Raw genomic sequence first — 24,206 nt, 5'->3', positions numbered from 1 at the left:
TGATTACACTGCCATTAGCATATGAGATACTTGTCAGGTCCTCAATTGACAAAGGGTTCCATCTTTTCTTCTAATATAGATCTTGATGATTTACTGTGTAATACCAGACTCTAATAAAAGTTTGAAATTCTGTGCTGATGGTTAGACTTTGTACCGTAGTCTAACACACACACACCAACCCATTCTTACCCTAACTTCTTCTTTAAAATTTTATGATTTAGCGTTTGATACCAAATGCTTATGAGAATTGACTCTGCTGATGGGTATATCATGATTCATTGTATAAAACCATACATTGACAAAACTTCAACACTCTATATTGATGGGTACATTTAAAAATCTAAATGTATTACACATATCATTCGCTTCTTGTCCTTATTATTCTAATAAAAGAAGTTCATGATACAATGTCTCAAGCCAAGCGTTGATGAGACTTCACAATTCTATGTCAATGATCTATAGTGCAACAACATGTTATCTGGAGACATCACCATCCATCCTATCCTTCCGCTGCAACATAATTCACTGCTATCTTTCCGCTGCAACTCTTGATACGCTGATTGTTTCGAACGCTGCTCTTCTCTTGCTAATATTCTATGACACACTGATTATAACAATAACTATCTAACGATAACTTTTAGATCAGGACAAGAATTTAAACCGTCATTCTGGGGTTCGAGATTTTTATGGAATCCTTTTCTCTGCCACTAATTATGTAAAAAGGTCGTTTTTAAATAAACAGGGGTATTCTCTTGCCTAGGTCACTTTACCTCTTCATGCAAACCCTTTGAGCAAAACGCATAAAAACCCTCTCCAATCATCTTCTCCGCTAATTAAAGCTCTACAACTACATTCAAATCATCAATGGCTCCACTCCTATTCGCCTTTGCTCCTACTATTGATGTCATCAAAGCTCCAAACACTCTTGATACTCCCATCGTAAACTAAGTCAACAATGTCGCATTATTAAACGTTATTCCGCCATCGAAGAATTGTTCTAATATTTCAAGTGCTTACCCTTTCCCTATGCTATAAGGGACATTCCTGAGCCCTTCTTCCCAAATCAAGTATGTGAGTTCTACTACTCATGCATTTTTTAAACAAATTCTCAAACAATTTCCAGAACTATCGAAGATGGTCATTCTAGAGTAGACATATATGCAACACTCATACAACAAGTTCTTCATCTCCTTCATTCAGAGGCATATGATGAGATTCCTTCTGAAGTACCATCACGTGCTGATACATATATCCCCCTTCTCACTGGTACCACTCCTCCAATATCATCTCCACCTCATGCTAATTCTACAGACGTTCCCTTCACATAGTCTCGTCCCCCTCAAACTATTGCTACCTTTCAGGTGAGTCTAGTTCATCTAACTTTCAGTCAACTGTGCTCTCCAAGATTACATTGTTGGTCAACCCGACTGAGTCATTGTGACATTATCTGAGTAACCTTGAGGTTGATATGGCCTACATAAAGCGCATTGTCTCCATGGTAGAATACACATAAGATATGGTTGTTTTTCCTTCTAGTTATCATCACAATAATTAGCCTCCTCATCCACCTCCGCCCACTAGTAACAATGCTTCAGCTTTATTTCAACCACCTCCTTTATCAAATCCTCTACCTTCAACTACCTCTCCTCATTACGTTCCTCCTCTAAGTTCTTCACCAGGGTCGTCTCCTCCAGCTGATGATGCCAAAAAATGGGAGAAACAAGAATTGGTCGTTACATGTGTTAGTGAGCCTGAGCCTAAAAATTCTGATGACCAGTCTGAGACTGAAGACATGGTCTTCATGGCATAGACTGCCATTCCTCTGAATGTTATCTATCCTTATGCATTCTCTAAGTAGGATATTCCTCAGGGTACACACAATGATCTTGAGTCCGATGATAATATGTTGTTGTCTGTAAACCATTATCATTTTAAAGTTACAAATTTTGAACAATTTGTATAAAATACTTAAAATGTTAATTTAAATATAACCTTACATGATCAACTTAAATATAAATTTTAGTTCAACTTAAACAACCAAAAGAATATTTTGTAAATAGTTAAACGTGATAAATTGTAGTGTCTTTTTAATAATGATTATAAGTTGGTTAATAAGATTAAATACATATCAAACCTAAAGTGTAATCATAAATAAACTAAATTTCAATATTAAAATAATATTTTTACTTCTACTTATAAAGTTATGTCTTTAACTTTTAACATATTATACTTAATTTATTAGATTTAATATGTTGTTGTATGTAAACCAGTATCAGTTTAAAGCTACAACTTTTGAACAGTTTGGACAAAATACTTAAATTGTTAATTTAAATATAACATTACAGGGACAACTTCAATATAAATTTCAGTTCCACTTAAAAAACCCAAAAAATATTTTGTGAATAGTTAAAAGTGATAAATTGTAGTGTTAAAATACAAAAACTAAATTGTAATATCAATTTAACTAAAATATTTCCTAAAGATATCTTTATAATCGTTAAAAGTTTTCAAATAAATAGTTTAAAATAAATAACTTACAATAACAATAGTTAAAGATAACTCCATGTAAATGATTATATTGTTACCTTCAAAAATAAAAAAAAATAATGTTTGATGTTTAAAATAATTATAATGATAGGAACTAAAACATTAAACAAATATATTTTAAAAATTAATTAACAATAACAACAACTATAAATAACATTAAACCATATATTATATTTAATTTTATTAATGTGTAACTCGTTGATAGAATTCATTCAAACGATTGAGATTATGCAGTTATAATAGATGTATATATTATTATATAATTCAAAATAATCAATATATTATATCAATTTAGTATACAAATTATTATATCAAATTTAACAATGTTATTGTTATATTTAAAAAAACATATATTTGTAAAGATTTCAACTATATAGGTGTTCATGCGTAACGCTCGGACATTCGTCTAGTTAATTTTATCAAATATGACATTCATATTAATTAGATTATACAATCTCCTTTCATTTGATTTATATGATATTGATTATTACAAAGTCCTTCGCTTAATCCAAATGAGAGTAATTGTGACAAACTCATTCACTTAAACATATACTTAAACATATAACGTCACTTAATCCAAAAAACTCATTCAGTTAAACATATAACGTCACTTAATCCAAATGAGAGTAATTGTGATAAACTCATTCACTTAAATATATAACGTCAGACCTATACATAAACAATTAATACCTGAAGAGATGCATTGAAGGGGCTACTGTATTGCCACCATGTTGTAACACCTAAAACCCGAAATTATAAATTAGTCAAATAATCATGTCATGCAACATAAATTTATAATTATAATTGTTATATCTCACTACTTAATTGTAAAATCTCTATCTAAACTCAATTTCACTATATTATCCATGTGGAACAAGTTATAAAGTGTATATACGTGCTCTATTTTTCTTTAAATTTAATGAAAGTTATTGACTTTTATATCATATAATTTGATTGAAATTCAAAGATTAGACTTCATGAACTACGGTGAATATTTTTAAATATATAATCTACGTTTATATCTATATATCTATTTATGTCTATAATAAAACAGACATTTTTTCAAACCGTGTTCAGTTACAACATACTCCTTTAACTAAAATATTATAATATTATGTTTAATAAAAAATGTCAATCTAAACATGCATACAAATCAAATACGAAATTCAGGAAAAAAAAAGAAAAGAAACAAACATAAAGTATGTGTTGGTGTGAGGCATTTTGACTATCTTTCAAGGTATTTTATTATGTTAGAACTTTTAATTTGTAAGTTTATAATATATAATTTTTTTTTATATTTTTCTTGGTTTTGATATTCTTTTATTACAGTCATTGTATCTTGTGGTTGAATTGTTAATATAAGTTATATCAGACACATGTTATCGATTATATATGATATAGGATGATGTGTATAATATTTAATTAAATACGTTGCTTATGATTGTTGTTTTGTGCAGCTTCAAAAAATAATTAATTAAAAGTCATTGGTATGTTATATTTTTCATGTAAGTCTATTTTGATATGCAAATCGGCTATCTTACTATGTTATACTAAGTATGTGCAGTATGCATGTATACACCTAGTCATACATACTTATAAAACTAGCATTTTTTCTTGAATCTCATGAATTTGAAACCCCCATAAAAATTTGCCAACACCACATGCATTTGAAACTCCCCCACCCTTTCACCTTCAAAGTAATTAATCACATATAATCTCATTTCAAGAAAATCACACACTCTATAAGTTCAACACCTCATGCATTTCAAACCTCTACACCCTTTCACCTTCATTATATATGTAGTTATATTTGGAAATTTTTCTTACAAAAAGTCATCATTTGGTTGAAGATATTATGATTCAAAAGTTTTCATATAGTTGAAACATTCACGATCCAAATATGATGATTTTAAGAAATGGGTTATATCGCATTGATGGTAATTGTAATATGATTTTTTCTTTCAACCAAAACAAATGAAGCTTTTCTATTCTTTCCTTATATTCAATTTTTCATTTGACCTTTATATGTGATTTGTATGTATTACTCAATTTTGAATGTGACTCTCCAAACATCAATGTTTTGCTTGGAATATCTTTCTAATTCTTGTTTTTCAAGAAAAACATTTTGGTTGCAGGTTAGTGAACAATTGTCACCAAGTTTCTATGGTTGAATGGTGTTCAATAAAGAAAGAAGATTCAGAAAACAGATATATGATTTTTTTTTGTTTGAGCAAAGTAGACGAATGTTAGTTTTTTTCTTTTGATTTAAACATATATTTATGTAACATTTTTATTTATATATTCAACCACCTAATGTTCTTATTTATTTTATCGTACTTTTTCTATTTTGATTATGTTTATTTTCTATTATTTTGTTGTTGGGTTATTCTACACATCATATTCACAAGACAATATTTAAAAGATAACATAATTTTTAACATTTGATACGTAATTATGATGACTTATCATGATATGTTCTTCATATGAAAGTAATTTATCAATATTACTACGACAATAACTATATATGACATTTATGAAAATATATATTATTTGTGATTTGTTTAACATATATATATATATATATATATATATATATATATATATATATATGCACCTATGTATGTTATAAATTTATAATTAAATATCTTTATATTTATATATATATATATATATATATATATATATATATATATATATATATATATATATATGCACCTATGTATGTTATAAATTTATAATTAAATATCTTTATATTTAATAATTGAAGGGATTAAAATGATGCATCAAAACCAATTATTTAGACGAATATAATAATAATAATAATAATAATAATAATAATAATAATAATAATAATAATAATAATAATAAAATACATATTTCCAAGTATTGCATTCATTTGAAACTCACACTACAACTCAAAAGTTTTCTAATTTATGTATATTTATTAGTTACAACTCAAGAGCTTTTAACTCATGATTATTAATTAGTAATCACTAATAACCTTTTATTTTCCTTTCTTTTATAAGGTTGTAAAGTTTTGCTAACATTAATGTATTTGAAGAGATTTGTGATTTAAATATGAAAAGTTAATATAAATATTATAATAAATGTTTTAGTGTTTTTATGTTATTAAAAGTTGTAGTGTTTATTTTTCATATTTTTACTATTCGTTGTATATCTATCTTTTTTAATACAAATGTTATAATAGATGTTTTTGTATTTTTATGTTACTAAAAGTTGTAATTCATATTTTTGTTTATACATTTTGTTACCCATTATATATAGATTATCATACGTTTTATTTATAATTTACACAATTTTAAACGGTTTATAAAATTATCAAATAATTATATATATCACAATGACTTAAAAATTAAAACTATAATCACCATATCTTACGATATTATAAAGGAAACATTTTTTCTTTCACCACATTCATTTGAAACTCCCAACTTTTCATATTTCCATACAATATACTTAATTTATTAACTTAAATATGCTTTTAGCTGTAAACATTATCATAAATGGAAAAATTTGTGACTTATCAATATGATATACTTAATTTGTTAACTTCAATATATAGTTAAATAAATAATCTACATTAATATATCAAATAAGCTTAAAAATTTAGTGTAAAATTTAAAACCTAAAGTAAAATATCAAATAATGTTTAAAAAAAATTCAATATATATTTTTTAACATAGTTAAAAGGAAAACATTAAATATAATAATAATAAAAGAACCTAAATTGATGAATCGAATTAACTAAAAGGTGTCTGAAAACTATATTCTAACAATATATTTTTAACATGCGCCGCGCAACGCGTAGGAATTCGTCTAGTTATAATATATATGAGGCGTATACCTACGCGTTGCGCTAGAATAAAATTATGCATCTAAGGTGGATATCAATATATGCATGAATTAATTTTCACACAAATAAATAACTTGTTTTATTATTAGTATATACATGTGGATTCAAGAATTTTTATGATTTCCACGTTTTTTAGATCGAATTTAGATAACGCATTTATTTTTATTAAATTAAATATAATAATCAAACTAAATTGTCTCAATATATGTATTTTTTTTTAATAGAACATTTTTTTTTGAACGACGTAGGTGTTACTAGAAACTAGTAAGGAGTTAGAAAAGAAGCATGCAAGGAGTAGAAGCTTAAGATTGGATTATGAAGCCAAGCAGTCCAAGCAATCTTAGTTTTACTACATCTATTGGAAATCCAAACATAAGATCTATCTATGACATCATCAAAAATAAGAGACTTCCTAGGTAAAGTTGGACCAAACAGAGAAGAATTATGAAAGTTCCAAAGACACCAAAAAAAGTCAAAACCACTGCATCAAATGCCTTTCATTGTCCTCCTCGTAAAGGAATATGGTCCACCCAAGAAACTAAAGTCTGAATAGAGATTTTGTTCGGAAGATGAACATCCCACCAAATATCATACAAGTCCAAATATCATACAAGTCCCTACATTTGGCGAAAAAATGATCAATAGTCTCCACTCCATTATGACAAATGGGGCATAAAATCGTATCCACCTCAATACCTTTGTAAGACAATCTCTCATGTGTAGGAATGCTTGAAGAGACAACCTCCAGATAAAAACATTGAGTTTAATGGGAACCCGATTATTCTATCTAGAACATTAATCTTAGCTAATGTTCATTTATATGGTTTTAGCTTCAGATTTTAAGTTACTATAGAAATTTTTTATAAAAAAATTAATTGTAATAATGGTTTGCTTTTTAATTTATCTTTACATATACACAATCATATTCAAATTCCACTTTATGCACAACATGAAATAAATTTTCATATTTGATTCTTTTTTTATTTAGAAGAATTCGCTACTAATATACACATCAATGTTCAATAAAAATATAAAGATATTAAAGTAATTAAAACAACATCGAGGACATCCAAAAAATCAAAACGAAAAAAGTTACTAATAACAACTGTATTGATCAAAATTTGATAGATTAATTTTGTAACCAAATTAGAAAGTGTGGTGTGATGTTTAAAATAATATGTGTAAAACTAAAGTGCTTGAAATCTTGAAATATATCGAAGATTTTGGTTGTGCCTAAGATCCTAGGAAGAAAACTATAATACTTAGAAAACTGTTTAATATATTTGATATGTTCCAAAGTGCGAATAAGTGTATCTGAAGTGTTTGAGACAAAAGTAGTGTTAATTTTGTTTATAAGTAAATTCGATTATCAAATCTCAAGATACTAAAAAAAGTACTAGAATACCATAGAATATCTTGATAGTTTTAACAATGAATCAGATAAACAATCAAGTAAATATGATAAAATGTTGTAATCGATCATGTTGGGTTTTATGTACTCTAACATTTCTATGGTGCACATACAACCTTAATGTTTTGGATCAAAGTTTTCTATAATTATACATGCAATAAACATTTTCCAAAGCATGAAGCCTAAACTAGCATGCAAGGTGATATCTAAATCATAAAAACTAGTTAGAATATTACATTGTGTAGTAGCTTGAATAACTTTGCCTCAAGAAAGCTTAGCACAAATAATGTGATGCCTCAAATGGAATCACAAAACACCAAGAGCAATTAGGAGGAATATAGAGAGGTTAGAGAGACTCTAGAATCAGATTCTACTTCTTAGAATGCAAGGTGTCACCAATTTCAAGCTTATATATATATATATATATATATGTGTGTGTGTGTGTGTGTGTGTGTGTGTTTGTGTGTGTGTGTGTATGTGTGTGTGTAGAATATCAAGGGTCATGTGTAACCCTAATCCATACATATTAGCCCATGACGCATCCATTTGATTTTTGGATAAATACTTCATGAATTAATGCATAAGCCCATCACAAATCAAACGATGGATCTTTAGCCCAACTCATATTTATTATTTTAATTAGTCTCTTTTGATCACTAAATTAATCATTGATCAATACTAATTAAATAATATGATTCCTCAATTAATATATTATACTTATAATATATTAATAAATCATAATTAACCTCTTACTCAGATATCCTTCCTAACAAATTGCTTTGATGAATGCAACCCAAATGGACCATGCTACTATCGGGTCAAGTACATACCAATTATAGTTATGCGCTTAGACACCTTTTCCAACAATCTCCCACTTGGATAAATCTAATAACTGTAATTGCCAATGTAACTTAAAATCCGATTAACAATCGTAGATCTCAAAAAGCCGTTGTTGAACTCTGACGTGTCCATCAGATAAGTGATCATATAATCCTCTGTTCTACATGAAATCATGCAGACAAATAAATGAAACATAGTCATACTCATTATCTGCAGTTTGTTTCCAAATTTTTGATTTGTCTGACATAGAACTTAATTGAACACATCAATAGAGTTCTGACTGGGCCCGACCCATATGTCATAAAAAAATCATCGAAGGGCCCAAGATATCGCTTTTAATCCTCTTAGGATAAAAGGAACATATAAACTTCAACTTATATGTTTGCACTAACTATTCATTGAATCATACATAATAGCACGTTTTATAACATCGAGTTACGGATGCGGTTTTGCACTATTAATGTACAATCAACAAATAATCGCAAACTTATATATCTTGGTTTGAAGATTATACAATATTCACTACTAGAAATATAGCCTTTTACGACGCGTGAACAACGACACGCGCTGTTTTATGATACGCAATAGTGTGTGCCCTAAAAATAATGTCGGATCTCCAAAAATTAGAAGGATTTAGGGCACGCATTTTTGCGCGCCCTAAAATAAGTGTTACATTAAAAAAAACACGGAGGGCACATAACATAAAATGCGCGTCCACTAAGTATGTCGCTTTATATTTTTTAAATGAAACGCGGGTCACTTTTTTTTTTGGGAAAACGAAATTCCAAAAAGTTTGAAAGGCCCGCCGTGTTCCTACCTTCTTTCCACCGTTCTTCTCTCCCTTACTCAAAATACCCAAAAAAACCCTAATATACTAATCGCTCCTCTTTTCTCCCACAGGAAACTCGCACCATCACCAAATCTTTGATCTCCCACCAGCAAAAGGTCTCCTACCGATGTCTCCACCTACTCTCTGCCCTCTCACTATTTCTCTCAATTAAAAACGCAATATCCCTCAATCAGAGAACCATGGCTACTTCTCCTTTGTCCCACACCAGTTGGCAAAAAGTGAGGAGGCTCGAGCCTAGCAGTTGATATTCACACGCCCTCCTAAATTGAAGGAATCAGAACATTGTCGGCATCAATTCGTTAATCATCACTAGAGAAATCAGATACGCCATCTGGTTGATGAGTCAAGAGAAATCACATACGTCATCGCTTCAGCAATCATCACTCATTTTAACCGTAAGTTTTCAATCTTACACGTTACAAATATCATATAAACATCTCTCTCTCTCTCTCTCCTGCTATACCTTGATGAATTATCGCATACAGATGGAGGAACTCCTCCAAAATTCATTCCTTCCTTCTCCCTTCAATCGATCAGATGTCTTCTTCCCTCTTCACACTTCGATCGACAAACCAGGCCACCAAAAATCACCGATTATCTTTTTCCTTTCTCAAAATCAATCGCACCTCCAAGAACCACAAGTATTATTTTTTTCCCTTTCTGGTTCGATTACATCCCCTTCTTCTCCCTTCTTTTTATTTTTATTTTTTTCGATTTGAATGTGAGGTTGTGAGGTGGCGCTTCAAGGTTGTAAATGGGTGTTGAGGATAAGATGTTTTGTGATGGAGAAATAAGGGTGTGTTTGTACGACTGTTTAACAGGTTTCAGTGGTGTTGAATGATTTTATGTATTTATAAGGCTTCATGTTTCCCAGTTCCTCCCATCGTATTCATGTTAAGTTGTGTTCATTTTTTAGTTGTTGGTTTTCAAGCCTTTAGAATGTAGAGGAATTTTACTTTTATGTGGATTTTTGGTTGTGCACACCAACTGTTTGTTGAAATTTCCCCAATTTTACTGTCCTTTTTTAGATATCGTTTATAGACAACACTTAATGCAGGTCTTTCTTTTTTACTTAATGCTGAAAGTAAAAAAAGTAAACTTGTTACAAATTTTCTTTCATTATTTATTCCTTGTATTTCTGGTAGTTTACAATGAAAAATAGGGCCTTAAATATAGAGGTGTTCCTTTCTGACTTTGTGCAGGAAGAACAAGTTAACAGAGAAAGTCGTAATCATGATTTATGTTTTCCTTCAATTCCCCAAGTTTGCCATATCATTTTTGAGATGTTTTTGAAACATGAAGGGGGAGCTGAATTTCTTTCCATATCCTTGTCTGATATGATGTAAGTTTATATAATTTCTATCTCTCATATTTTAAATATTTCCTTTTAGGGGCGTGTTTGGTTTTTGGCATTGATAGTGACGTATGTGGTGAAACATTTACCAAAAAACCCTCCCCCATTAGCCAGAGTTAGCAGCCAGCCAGTACCCCAACCAAGTGACAATTTAGCCACTAGCACATCGTTATCTTCTACACCCACTTCCATTACTCTTCTTCAAGTAGATCACCTTCGATCATCTTTATTCTTGGATGAGGATCAGCTTTCACGAAATGGCGTAGGAAAGAAGCCTCCACATGATATTCGATTACTTCACACTAATGCTCTGCTCTAATAAAAGAGGTAACAACACAACACCAACCAACATCCATATGTTCCATCTGGTTAACAACCATATTATTATTATTATTATGTGCAGGTGCAGAGGGTGTTCTGTTCTGGTCATCAAGATCCTCTTGAAATAGAGAAAGCTAAGAAATTGCTCAAGGTTACTGTTAAAAAAAAGAAAAAAAGTGTCATCAGTCATATTATTATTATTATATTTTTTTAATGCTCAAGTAACTCAAGAGGGCTTGTTAGTCATTTTGTGTTGTGTTGTGTTATGTAATGCAGGAACATGAACAGGCGCTTGTTGATGCCATTGCCAGGCTTGTTGATATATCCGACGGTGAAACTGGTACAAACTCAAACTTTTTTTAATCATAAATCATAAATCATAATCATACAAACTGAAAAAAGTTTCAATTCTTTTGCTACAAAATGGATAAAACTTATCTTTTTTATATTTTCATGCGAATTTGCTAGTTACAATCTAATCCCACACTAATTGCATTGCATTACATTACATGCTGATTGTTATGATTTTGATACACAATATTTCCATATTATAATAATCATTGAATAATGTTTCAGAGAGTAGTTGATCATTTTATAGTCAAGAAATGGCAACGTAGCTGTGTTTATTATAACATTTCTTCTTTACATCACTGTACTTTGAAACACCCGAATACAAAGCAAAGCTATTGTTGGGTGGAAATTCTAAATTATAATGTTCTAATAAGAACAAGAATACTTAAGAAACTTCTGTAAATGTATTCCTATAGATGTTGACTTACCTGGGATTTTATACTAATCTCTAAATATAAACCTACATACATATTATATATATATATATATATATATATATATATATATATATATATATATATATATATGTTTTTCATTTTTGTTAAATTTTTAAATGAAAAATGTTATTTTTCAGGTTGATTGTGACAAACTAACTAATGGCACAAAATATTCTTTCTAGGTATATACTAATCTCTAAATATAAACCTACATACATATATTACGTCTTATTTTGCTAAAATTACTTATTTTCCCTTAGCCTTGATCTTATCTTTTTTTAATTTGTTGTTACAAGCTTTGGATATTTAGAGAAGCCTTAACCCAAATATGGATATTTAGATAAGCTTTGATGTTATCTTTTTTGTTGTTACAAGCTTTGGTGCCACTATTTTTGAAAATTCTTGTGTCTGCCCCTCAAGTTATACTTGGATGCTATCTTATTTAGCATATATAGATGTAACCATTGTCCTTTTAATGTGTTAAGAACCAAGTTATACTTGGATGCTATCTTTTTTTTTTTTTTTTATAATTTTTCTTGTTTCTATTGTTCTAATTCCTCTATTCTTCTCCCTAGTTCTTCTGTTTTTCCTTGGTGAACAAGGTACAGGTACAACTGCAAATATCACTGATTACATATTCAACAAAAGTACTGCTATTACAATTGAGAAACTTTTTACAGATGCTGAAAAGAGTCATAAAATCTTGAAACTCCTTATAAACTCGTTATTGAAGAATAGTTCTTAATAATCGAGGGTAAACTTCATCGTCTCTAGTACATATAGTAGCAGGTAGGTGTGGGCTTCTTTCTCTTTAATTGTGTTGGTCTTTGTCAAATACCAATTTCATTCTAGTTAAACAACATATGTGTTACTTTTTCAACATGTTTGTAGTTTATATGAATCTATTGTAGGGTTGGGAAGACGTCTCTGATGAACCAATAAGCTCTTCACAATGCTGGTGAGATGAAGCTTCCAATACAATTCCATTTGTTATTACTGTTGGAATATAATCTAGACTTAAGGGTATTTTGGTAATTATATTAGAATTCTGGAAATTATATCACTATTTAATAAGTTAGCGATTAGATATAAGCAACTGTTATAGAAGTTAAGGTTTTAGGAAGTCAATGATTGAACTGTGGTCATTGAAGAGTTGCAATGTTAGGAATAAAAGTCACAATGGTTTGACTTGTATTTGTATGTCTTATGTAACTTTGTAACTGATCTTCCTTGAAGTCTATAATAAAATTTTGGTTTTGTGTTTTACAATTCTTCTTCTCTCCCCTTCGTGTAATAATGTTCTTTCATGCTCTTTTGTGAATATGAGACATTTAATGCAAACCAATAAATAATATTTTTTTAAACATTTAAAATTATGATACGCAAAAATGTGTGTCATCTTAATTTATGACATGACCTTTCTTGACAGGGGCTTTCTTGATATGCATTGCGAGTCATTAACACGAGCGTCGTAAGGTTACGATACGCGAATAAGTGTCGTCTTCCTTTATGACAGGGCCTTTCTTGATACGCATTGCGTGTCGTAAACGCGCGTCGTAAATGCGCGTCGTCTCTCTTTATGACAGGGCCTTCCTTGACGCGCATTTGCGCGTCGTCTGAGCCTTTTACGACGCGCAATGAGCGTCGTAAAAGGCTATTTTTTCTAGTAGTGATTATCATCTCACAATCACCTGTGATAAATTCCATGAAGTTATATGTGAGCGTGGGTTTAGTACAATACTCAAATCTTATTTCAAGAGCACTCATGAATGTTTTTAGCAATATTTTGCTATGTCTAACACCTTAGTCCATCATACAAAAACCCATTCATGACAATCTTCTTTCATAACCTACTTCCAAAGTATGATCGACTATGGATAGTTTGAATAATCTTATTATTCTGGAAGTCAAAACATACAAAATGAAACAATAGTAAATAATTGACACAAGACAGTAACATTACTTATAAATAAAAAACACCTTTTATTCAATCATCAAATGTCAATTACATTTTAACTATTACAAGTTTCTGAAATTCTATCTAATCACTAAAACTAATATCGTCCTTCAGCCCGACACTACTAGTGTGCCGCAAGTACTTAATACTACTCATTCCCTTCGTAAAGGGATCTACTGGATTCTATTCTTACGATACGCTTTTAACCACGAGGAGTCCATCTTCTACTTGATGTCTTATGAAGTGATATTTTTTGCTCATGTGTCTTGATATGCTATGATCTCTTGGTTCCTTGGATAAGGCAACCGCACTATCAGTATCACAGAAAATCTCCATGGGCTCCTTTATAGTTGGTACAACTCCAAGGTCTTCGATGAAGTTCTTCAGCCATATCGCCTACTTCGATGATTCACTTGTTGTTATATACTCTGACTCGTATGTTGAATCAACTACAGTCTACTGTTTGGAACTTTTCCAAGTTATTGCTCCTCCATTTAGGGTAAATATCTAGCCCGACCGAGAGCGGAAATTATCTCTGCCGGTCTGAAAGCTGGCATCACTATACCCTGCCACTCTTAATTTATCACTCCCACAAAGGGTTAGGATCCAGTCCTTAGTCCTTCGCAAGTTCTTATGAATATTCTTTACCGTAATCCAGTGAGCTTTACCAAGATTCCCTTGATATCTTCAAACCACGCTCAGAGCAAAGGCTATGTCAGGGCGAGTACGTGTCATATCATACATGATCGAGCCAACTACATAAGCATATAGTATTTGACTCATTTATGCTATTTCAGCATCAGTACTCAGATTTTGAGTCATACTCAGTCTGGAATTGCTTTGGATAGGTAATTCTCCTCTCTTGGAATCATGCATGTTGAAATGTTTCAACACCTTGTCCAAGTAGGTACTTTGACTAAGTCCTATTAGTCTTTTACTCCTGTTTCTCAATATCCTTCTCCTTAGAATATAAGCATCTTCTCCGAGGTCCTTCATAGCGAAACACTTCCCAAGCCAGGACTTAACCTCCTGCAAGGTTGGGATGCCATTTCCTATGAGCAATATGTCATCCACATACAACATGAGAAAGCTAACTATAGTCCCACTAGCTTTGACATACACGCAGGACTCATACTCACTTCTCGAAAAACCAAACTCTTTGACTTTCTCATCGAAACAAAGATTCCATCTGCGAGAGGCTTGTTTTAATCCATAAATGGATTTCTCAAGCTTACACACTCTATTAGGGTACTTTGCATCGACAAAACCCTCTGGCTGATTCATGTAAACATCCTCAGCCAACTTCCTATTAAGGAAAGTGGTTTTGACATCCATTTGCCATATTTCTTAGTCATGAAATGTAGTTATGGCTAGCACAACCTTTATAGATTTAATTTTGGCCACTGGTGAAAAGGTCTCATCATAGTCAACTCCAAGAGTTTGAGTAAAGCCCTTCGCAACCAATCGCGCCTTATAAGTGTGTACTTTCCCATCCATATCGGTCTTCCTCTTGAAGATCCATTTGCACCCGACTGTCTTACGGCCTGGTACATTGTCAATCAAGTTCCAAACTTGATTGTCATACATGGACTGAATCTCGCTGTCCATTTCCTCTTTCCGTTTAGTAGACTCAGAGCCTTCCATGGCATCCTTGTAGTTGTTAGGCTCATCCAAATTTACCAGTGTGCTATCACTGATAAATGTATCACTTTTAGAAGTAATATGAAAACCATAAAACCCAGGTGCCTGCCTAACTCTACCGGAATGCCTCAGAGGTAAGGACTCGTCAATTGGTTCAACAGGAGTTTCCTCCTCGGGTTGAGTGCTAGTGTTTAAGGTTCCTTCATTACTTAACTCTTGAAGCTCTTCAAGGTCAATTTTCCTCCTACTGTCCCCTTGGCATATGAGTTCTCTCTCACGAAAGACTCCTCTCCTTGCAACAAAGACAACATTGTCACTCGGTCTATAGAAGAAATATCCAAATGATTTCTGTGAGTAGCCGATGAAAACACATCGCTCACTACGAGGTTCGAGCTTGTCATGAGTTTCTTTTCTCACAAAATCCTCGCAACCCCAAACTTTGATGTGTGCTAATGAGGGAACCTTCACTGTCCACATCTCGTGAGGTGTTTTGGAAACCATTTTAGTTGGGACTAGATTAAGGATATGGGCGGCATTCTCTAAGGCATATGTAACACCCGTGTTTCTGGGCTAAAGCATTAATAATGGTGTAATAGTCTAGGTCAACGTTTTTAACTCATTTTGAAGTAATAAAGAGGAATTATGTGAATATTATGTGAATTATGTGCTTATTTGTTTAATTATTATGATTTAATTAATTAATAATAAAAATAAGCGTTGAAAATGAATATTAGATAAAGCCGATATTTTACATAAAGTTTTAGTGGTCGAAACAAGGATTCCGGAGATATAAAGAACGCCGGAATCCGAGTTATAACGAAGAAGTTATGACCTATCGAAGTTTCAGACGGAACTGACATGACATCGGGAAGCGTAAAAAGTGAATTTACGATAAAGTACTTTTTAGCCTTAGAGATCTAAACAAAAGTCATAGTATTCGTTAAACCGAGAATTTGGATAAAAAGAACGTCCAAATCTGACTTCGTATGAGGAAGTTATGATTTTTCTAAGTTTCAGCTTAGCAGTAGACAACTAAAAGCTCGAATTTTAGATCGAGTGATTTTTAGCCGAAACAACCTACACGAGAATCAAATGTCTCGTCAATAGTAGTACAACGGTAAAAAGACTGACGAAAACAGACGTCGGATGAAGAAGTTATGAATTTTTAATGGATTTTCCTGTCCCGGTCTGTTAAAAATAATAATATAAAAATTAAAATCAAAATTAGCCGACGAAGTCTAAACGAAAGTTGTAGAGCGTAATTTTACCTACGCGAGCATATAAAGAACGTCAAAAACGGAGCCGACATGAGAAAGTTATGGATTTTAGAAGGTGCGGGTGCAATTTCCGAGAAATTCGCATGGATTGGAACCGACCACATCACCCTCGCGAGATCACGCCTCGTGTCCGACACGCGTCGCAGTCCGATTCGCCGGCTCGGTCCAATGCACGTCCGACGCGCCTCACCTCGTGTCACACTTTTGAGCCTCACACCCGGCCCCTCGCATGCGCGCCACCTGCCCTTTGCGTATCCGAAGATCGCACGAGCCACGTCTCCCCTCCAGGTCCGAGCCTCGCAGCTGCTACGTGGATTCTTCTCAGCCATTCAAACTTCGGTCTCGCACCCTATAAATAGGGGGGTTGCGAGATCTCCCGGCTAGAATGAGAAAATTGTCATTTTTCACCCCTAAACTCATATTTTTACTATTTTGACTTCCTCCGAAGCCCCGGTATCATTTCCAACACTCGAAACACGTCCCGAAGTGCCCGAAGACCCGGAAAATTTTATCTTTTCGGTTTTGAAGCTCCGACCCTCGCAGAACCCGGTTTTTCATTAAAGCCCCGGTTTTATCAGAAACGATCATTTTAAGAAACGAAGTGCTGCCTGATTATCATCAAATCAAGTGAGTGTATAGTCACTTTCATCTTACACATAGATATGAAGTATTTTGTATAAATACGTGCTATGTGTATATATATTGATTGTTTATTTGAGATGGTTGTTGAATGAATGTTTATACAAGTTTTAAAATGATTTAAACTGTATATATATATATATATATATATATATATATATAATCTACAAATATGTTGGGTATAACATGGGTAGATGAAATAGTTGGTGTGTGATAAATTGATGAGAGGCCTCGATGTTGTTGTTGATTCTGTCATCTAGCGGGGTATGGATGACTACCACAGACTCTTCTAGGCCTCGATGTTGTTGTTGGATCGTTCCCCCAGCTGAAGACTCAACTTAAAAATCCGTCGTGTTGCCTGTCTTTTTCTGCAATGAGTTTAGTGCCGAGATTTCGTACTCATCCGTTAGAGAGAGTGGAACTTTACTGTTCCTCGGTAAGGCTAAAGGGAGGGTGCTGGTGTTACACAACACCGCACACGAAAGCGAAGCCATCTTTAGGCATTTCAGTTCTCAAGATCTTACGAAGAAAGGCTAAAGATCGTACTGAACACAACCCTATGATATGAGTGAAGGCAAGCCAGGAAAGCACCCTGCACTCATAGGGTGAAGGCGAGGAAGCTTTCAAAATTGAAGGGGCTCGAAAGAGTCGTAATCTTTCCTTTCTGTCTACTCTACTATTGATTCCCTTTGGCTCGCTCTGTCCTAATAAGTCATCTCACTCTCCTACCTTGACTTTAAAGAAGGGACATGTCCAACGACTGCTACCTCCTGGGCTTGATCCTGAATCGAAAGCGATCTCCTTTTGCTTTCAGCCTTTCGGGACAGAAAGGTGGAGGAGACAAGGCGATTACTGCAACATAATAGGGAAGAAACTACGATACCTATTGAACATCCTGATTTGAATGAAGGGCAATCAGTAGGAGGGAACTACAGTGGGACTGTTGGTCAAGCCAACCCACCGATAGTTAGACGAAACAACCAGGACGGAGGAGGTGATGGACATGGATGCAAATACAAAGATTTCATGGCATCCAAACCACCGTATCTATCCGGAAGTCCGACACCCATGGAAGTTATAAATTGGATCTCCGAAATGGAGAAAGTTGTGAGTGCAGCAACAAACAGAAGACCACACTTGCAATTCCTCTGTTAAAATCTGGTGTATTGAGCTGGTGGAAGTTACTAGCTGATTCGATGCCCAAGGTTGAAACTAGTAAGATGTCTTAGGAAGATTTTGTGGTACAACTGAAATTGCAGTACTGCTCTGAGCAGGATCTTCTGGAAATTAATAATGAGTTCTAGAATTTAAAGAAGGGAAAGATGAGCGTTACTGAATACGCTGCTAGTTTTACAGATAAGATGAAGCTTGTTCCTTACCTATTTCCAGCTGAACTCTCTAAGGTCAACAAGTTTGCACATGGTTTACCAGCGGATTTTGGTCCAATGGTTAAGCAAGCAACCACATTGAAAGCCGCCATCTGGGCTGCTAAGAATGTTGAGACCCAGATTAGGGAGAAGGGTATGGAGAGGACAAATGTTGGTGAGAATAGGAAGTTTGAGGGACCTTCGAGGCCCAACAAGAAAAGTAAATTCTTGAAGTCTGGTTTGAGAGGAGGAGGAGGAGAAGACAAATGGTGCGACAAATGTAAGAAGAAGCACCATGGGAAATATGGCGAAGAGGTCACATGTTTTAAATGTGGAAAGCCCGGACAATATGTCAGTGAATGCACCCTCATCAAGAAAGTTTGCTATGGGTGTGGTGAGGAAGGGATCATCTCAAGGACTGCCCAAAGAAGAAAGGGGAAGCAAGGCCCAATCTCCCACCAAAGCCAAAATCCAGAGCCTTTCAAATTACACTTGAAGCTGCAAAGAAGGAAGTGGATGTCGCTTCAGGTACTTTTCTCACAAACGAATTGCCTGCCTAAATTTTGTTTGATTCTGGAGCCAACTACTCTTTTATTTCGCATGAATTTGGTAGAAAACTAGCTTTGCCTGTTGATAGACTAGATAATGCCTTAATAGTCGAGGTTGCTAGTGGCAAGTTTATACCTGTTAGCTATCGCATGAAAACATCTTCATAGACTTGAATGGGAATAAGTTCCACGAGGAATTATTGCCTATTGAGTTAAATGGTTTCTACATTGTGCTGGGAATGGATTGGCTTAGCGCCAATGATGCCGAAATATTGTGTAGGAAGAAGATAGTAAAAGTAAACCCGCTAGGGAAAGAGTCATTTATGGTGTATGGTGACAAACGCAAAATGAGTTCTAGAATCATCTCCACAATGAAAGCCAGAAAGTGTTTGGACAAGGGATGCACATCATATTTAACATTTGTGATCGATGCTAAAAAGGAAAAGAAGGAGGTGCAGAAGATACTAGTGGTGTGTGACTTTCCGGAAGTCTTTCCCGAAGATCTTCCTGGATTACCCCCTGATAGACAAGTGGAGTTTAGAATAGACTTGTTACCAGGATCAACAACAATAGCAAAAGCACCATACCGATTAGCACCAACGGAGATGAAGGAGCTTATGAATCAACTTCAGGAATTATTGGACAAAGGTTTCATTAGATCTAGTTCATCGCCCTGGGGAGCTATGGTGTTATTCGTAAAGAAGAAAGATGGGAGTATGAGAATGTGCATTGATTACAGAGAACTGAACAAGGTAACAATAAAGAACAAGTACCCATTGCCAAGGATTGATGACCTGTTCGATTAGTTGCAAGGTTCGAGATACTTCTCGAAGATCGATCTCAGGTCAGGATATCATCAGCTAAAGGTGGGAGAGCAGGATATTGAGAAGACGGCTTTCAGAACAAGATATGGACACTACGAGTTTTTGGTTATGTCATTTGGACTAACCAATGCTCCAGTAGCCTTCATAGATTTGATGAATAGGGTTTGTAAACCATTCCACAATAAATCCGTGATAGTGTTCATAGATGACATTCTGATTTACTCGAAAAGCCAAGGGGAGTATGGTAAACACTTGCAAGAAGTGTTAGAAGTATTGAAAAAGGAGAAGTTGGATGCTAAGTTCTCCAAATGTGATTTTTGGATCCAGGAAGTCCAATTCTTGGGTCATGTGGTCAACCAACATGGAATAATGGTTGATCCAGCAAAAATTGAAGCTGTAATGAAGTGGGAACAACCGAAAAGTCCCACGGAGATCTGAAGCTTTTTGGGATTAGCTGGATATTACAGAAGGTTTATCAAAGGCTTTTCTTCGATAGTTGCTCCATTGAAAGCTTTGACCCACAAAGGAGCTACTTATACTTGGAGTGAAAAGCATAAGGAAGCCTTTGAGAAGTTAAAGAAGAAATTATGTGAAGCACCAATTCTTTCTTTGCCAGAAGGATTTGAAGACTTCGCAGTTTATAGTGATACATTTGGAGTTGGGTTAGGTTGTGTTCTGACCCAGTGGGATAAGGTGATAGCATATGCATCAAGACAACTGAAAGAGCACGAAAAGAACTACCCCACTCATGATTTGGAGCTGGCAGCGGTAGTATTCACCCTAAAGATATGGAGGCATTATCTTTATGGGACAAAGTGCAAAATGTTCATTGATCATAAAAGTCTCCAATATCTCTTTAATCAGAAGGAATTGAATATGAGGCAACGACGTTGGATGGAACTGCTTAAGGACTACGACTGTGAGATACTTTACCACCCCGATAAAGCAAATGTTGTCGCTGATGCTCTTAGTAGGAAGGTAAACCTTGAAAAGAAAAATCCAAGAGCGTTGAGAATTGAAGTTGTCTCAATAATTATATAGATTGTAAAGAAAGCTCAGGAAGAAGCTTTAGAGAAGAATGACCGAAATGGAGAACGTTTGGGCAAAACGTTAGTATTCAGTATAAACAGTCAAGGACTGAAGGTATTCCAAAATCGAATTTAGGTACCTAAGACAGGAGGAATAAGAGATCTTCTGATGGAAGAAGCCCACAAAACCATGTACTCAATTCATCCCGGTAGCACTAAAATGTATAGGGATCTGAAACCCTACTATTGGTGGCCGACGATGAAGCTCGATGTTGCTAAGTATGTGGCCGAGTGTGTGACATGTGCGAGAGTTAAAGCACAACTTCAGAAATCGTATGTGAGTTTAGAACCTTTACCTATACCCATGGGTAAATGGGAAGACATCACCATGGATTTTGTGACTAAACTACCCAGAACGAAGAATGGCCACGACATGATTTGGGTGGTCTTTGATCGGTTTACGAAAAGTGCACACTTCATAGTAGCCAATGAGAAATGGTCTATGGATAAACTTGCTAATGCTTACGTGAAGGAGATAGTAAGACTTCACGGTGTGCCTTTAAATATTGTATCGGATCGTGATAGTCATTTCACGTCGAGGTTTTGGAAAAGTTTATAAGAGGAATTGGGTACGAAATTGTGTCTGAGTACAGCTTACCATCCGCAAATTGATGGTCAGAGCGAACGAACGATTCAAACACTGGAGGATATGCTGAGAGCATGTACCATGGAATTCCAAGGTAACTGGGATGAACATTTACCTTTGGTAGAATTTTCCTACAATAACAGTTTCCACTCGATCATCAAGATGGCACCTTATCACGCTTTGTATGGACAAAAGTGTTGAACGCCGTCATGTTGGCTTGAAGTTGGAGGAAAGCAGTTTATGGGACCTGAGATAGTCCATCAGACAGCTGAAAAGTTGAAAGTGATTAGGGAAAGGATGTTAGCAGCTCATGATCGTCAAAAGAGCTATGCTAACAAGAAAAGAAAACCGATAAGATTCGAAGGTGGTGATTCAGTTTTGCTTAAAGTCTCGCCGTGGAAGGGACTTATAAGATTTGGTAAAAGGGGAAAGTTGAGTCCAAGGTTTATTGGACCGTTTAAAGTTCTTCAGAGGATTGGGAATCAAGCTTACAAGCTAGAACTACCAGAAGAACTAGATGGTATTCATAACACTTTCCATGTGTGTTATTTGAGGAAGTTCACGGGAGATGTTCCCGACATAATTCCAATTTCTGAGTTAAGAATGGATGAAAGCAAGAGGTTAATTGAAGAACCAGAGGCAATCATTGACAGTAAGACTAAAAAGTTGCGACGCAAGATGGTCGATTTAGTGCTTGTACGTTGGAAACACACGAATGGGCCAAATCTCACCTGGGAAACGGAGAGTGACATGATGAGTCGCTACCCACATTTGTTTCCTGATGTGTGATTCTGGGGACGGAATCATCCTAATGGGGACAGAATTGTAACACCCATGTTTCCGAGCTAAAGCATTAATAATGGTGTAATAGTCTAGGTCAACCTTTGTAACTCATTTTGAAGTAATAAAGAGGAATTATGTGAATATTATGTGAATCATGTGCTTATTTGTTTAATTATTATGATTTAATTAATTAATAATAAAAATAAGCATTGAAACTGAATATTAGATAAAGCCTATATTTTACATAAAGTTGTAGTAGTCGAAACAAGGATTCCAGAGATATAAAAAACGCCGAAATCCGAGTTATAATAAAGAAGTTATGACCTGTCGAAGTTTCGCGATGGAACCGGCACGACACCGGGAAGCGTAAAAAGTGAATTTACGATAAAGTGCTTTTTAGCCTTAGCGATCTAAACAAAAGTCATAGTATTCGTTAAACCGAGAATTTTGATAAAAAGAACGTCCAAATCTGACTTCGTATGAGGAAGTTATGATTTTTCTAAGTTTCAGCTTAGCAGTAGACAACTAAAAGCTCGAATTTTAGATCGAGTGATTTTTAGCCGAAACAACCTAAACAAGAATCGAAGGTCTCGGCAATAGTAGTACAACGGTAAAAAGACTGACGAAAACGGACGTCGGATGAAGAAGTTATGAATTTTTAACGGATTTTCCTGTCCCGGTCTGTTAAAAATAATAATATAAAAATTAAAATCAAAATTATCCGATGAAGTCTAAACGAAAGTTGTAGAGCGTAATTTTACATAAGCGTGCATATAAAGAACGTAAAAAACGGAGCCCGCATGAGAAAGTTATGGATTTTAGAAGGTTTGGGTGCAATTTCCGAGAAATTCGCATGGATTGGAACCGGCCACGTCACCCTCGCGAGATCACGCCTCGTGTCCGACACGCGTCGCAGTCCGATTCGCCCAAAGCCTCAGTCCAATGCGCATCCAACGCTCCTCGCCCCGTGTCACACTTCCGAGCCTCGCACCTGGCCCCTCGCATGCGTGCCACTTTGCCCTTCGCGTGTCCGAAGCTCGCACGAGCCACGTCTCCCCTCCAGGTCCGAGCCTCGCAGTTGCTACGTGGATTCTTCCCAGCCATTCAAACTTCGGTCTCGCACCCTATAAATAGGGGGGTTGTGAGATCTCCCGGCTAGAATGAGAAAATTGTCATTTTTCACCCCTAAACTCATATTTTTACTATTTTGACTTCCTCCGAAGCCCCAGTATCATTTCCAACACTGGAAACACGTCCCGAAGTGCCCGAAGACCCGGAAAATTTTATCTTTTCAGTTTTGAAGCTCCGACCCTCATAGAGCCCAATTATTCATTAAAGCCCTTGGTTTTATCACAAACGATTATTTTAAGAAACGAAGTGCTGCCTGATTATCATCAAATCAAGTGAGTGTATAGTCATTTTCATCTTACACATAGATATGAAGTATTTTATATAAATATGTGCTATGTGTATATATATTGATTGTTTATTTGAGATGGTTGTTGAATGAA

The sequence above is a fragment of the Lactuca serriola genome, chromosome 4 (assembly GCF_051521515.1).
Source record: "Lactuca serriola cultivar US96UC23 chromosome 4, Lser_US96UC23_V15, whole genome shotgun sequence".
Classification (NCBI taxonomy): domain Eukaryota; kingdom Viridiplantae; phylum Streptophyta; class Magnoliopsida; order Asterales; family Asteraceae; genus Lactuca; species Lactuca serriola.
Note: the sequence above shows the minus strand (reverse complement) of the source record.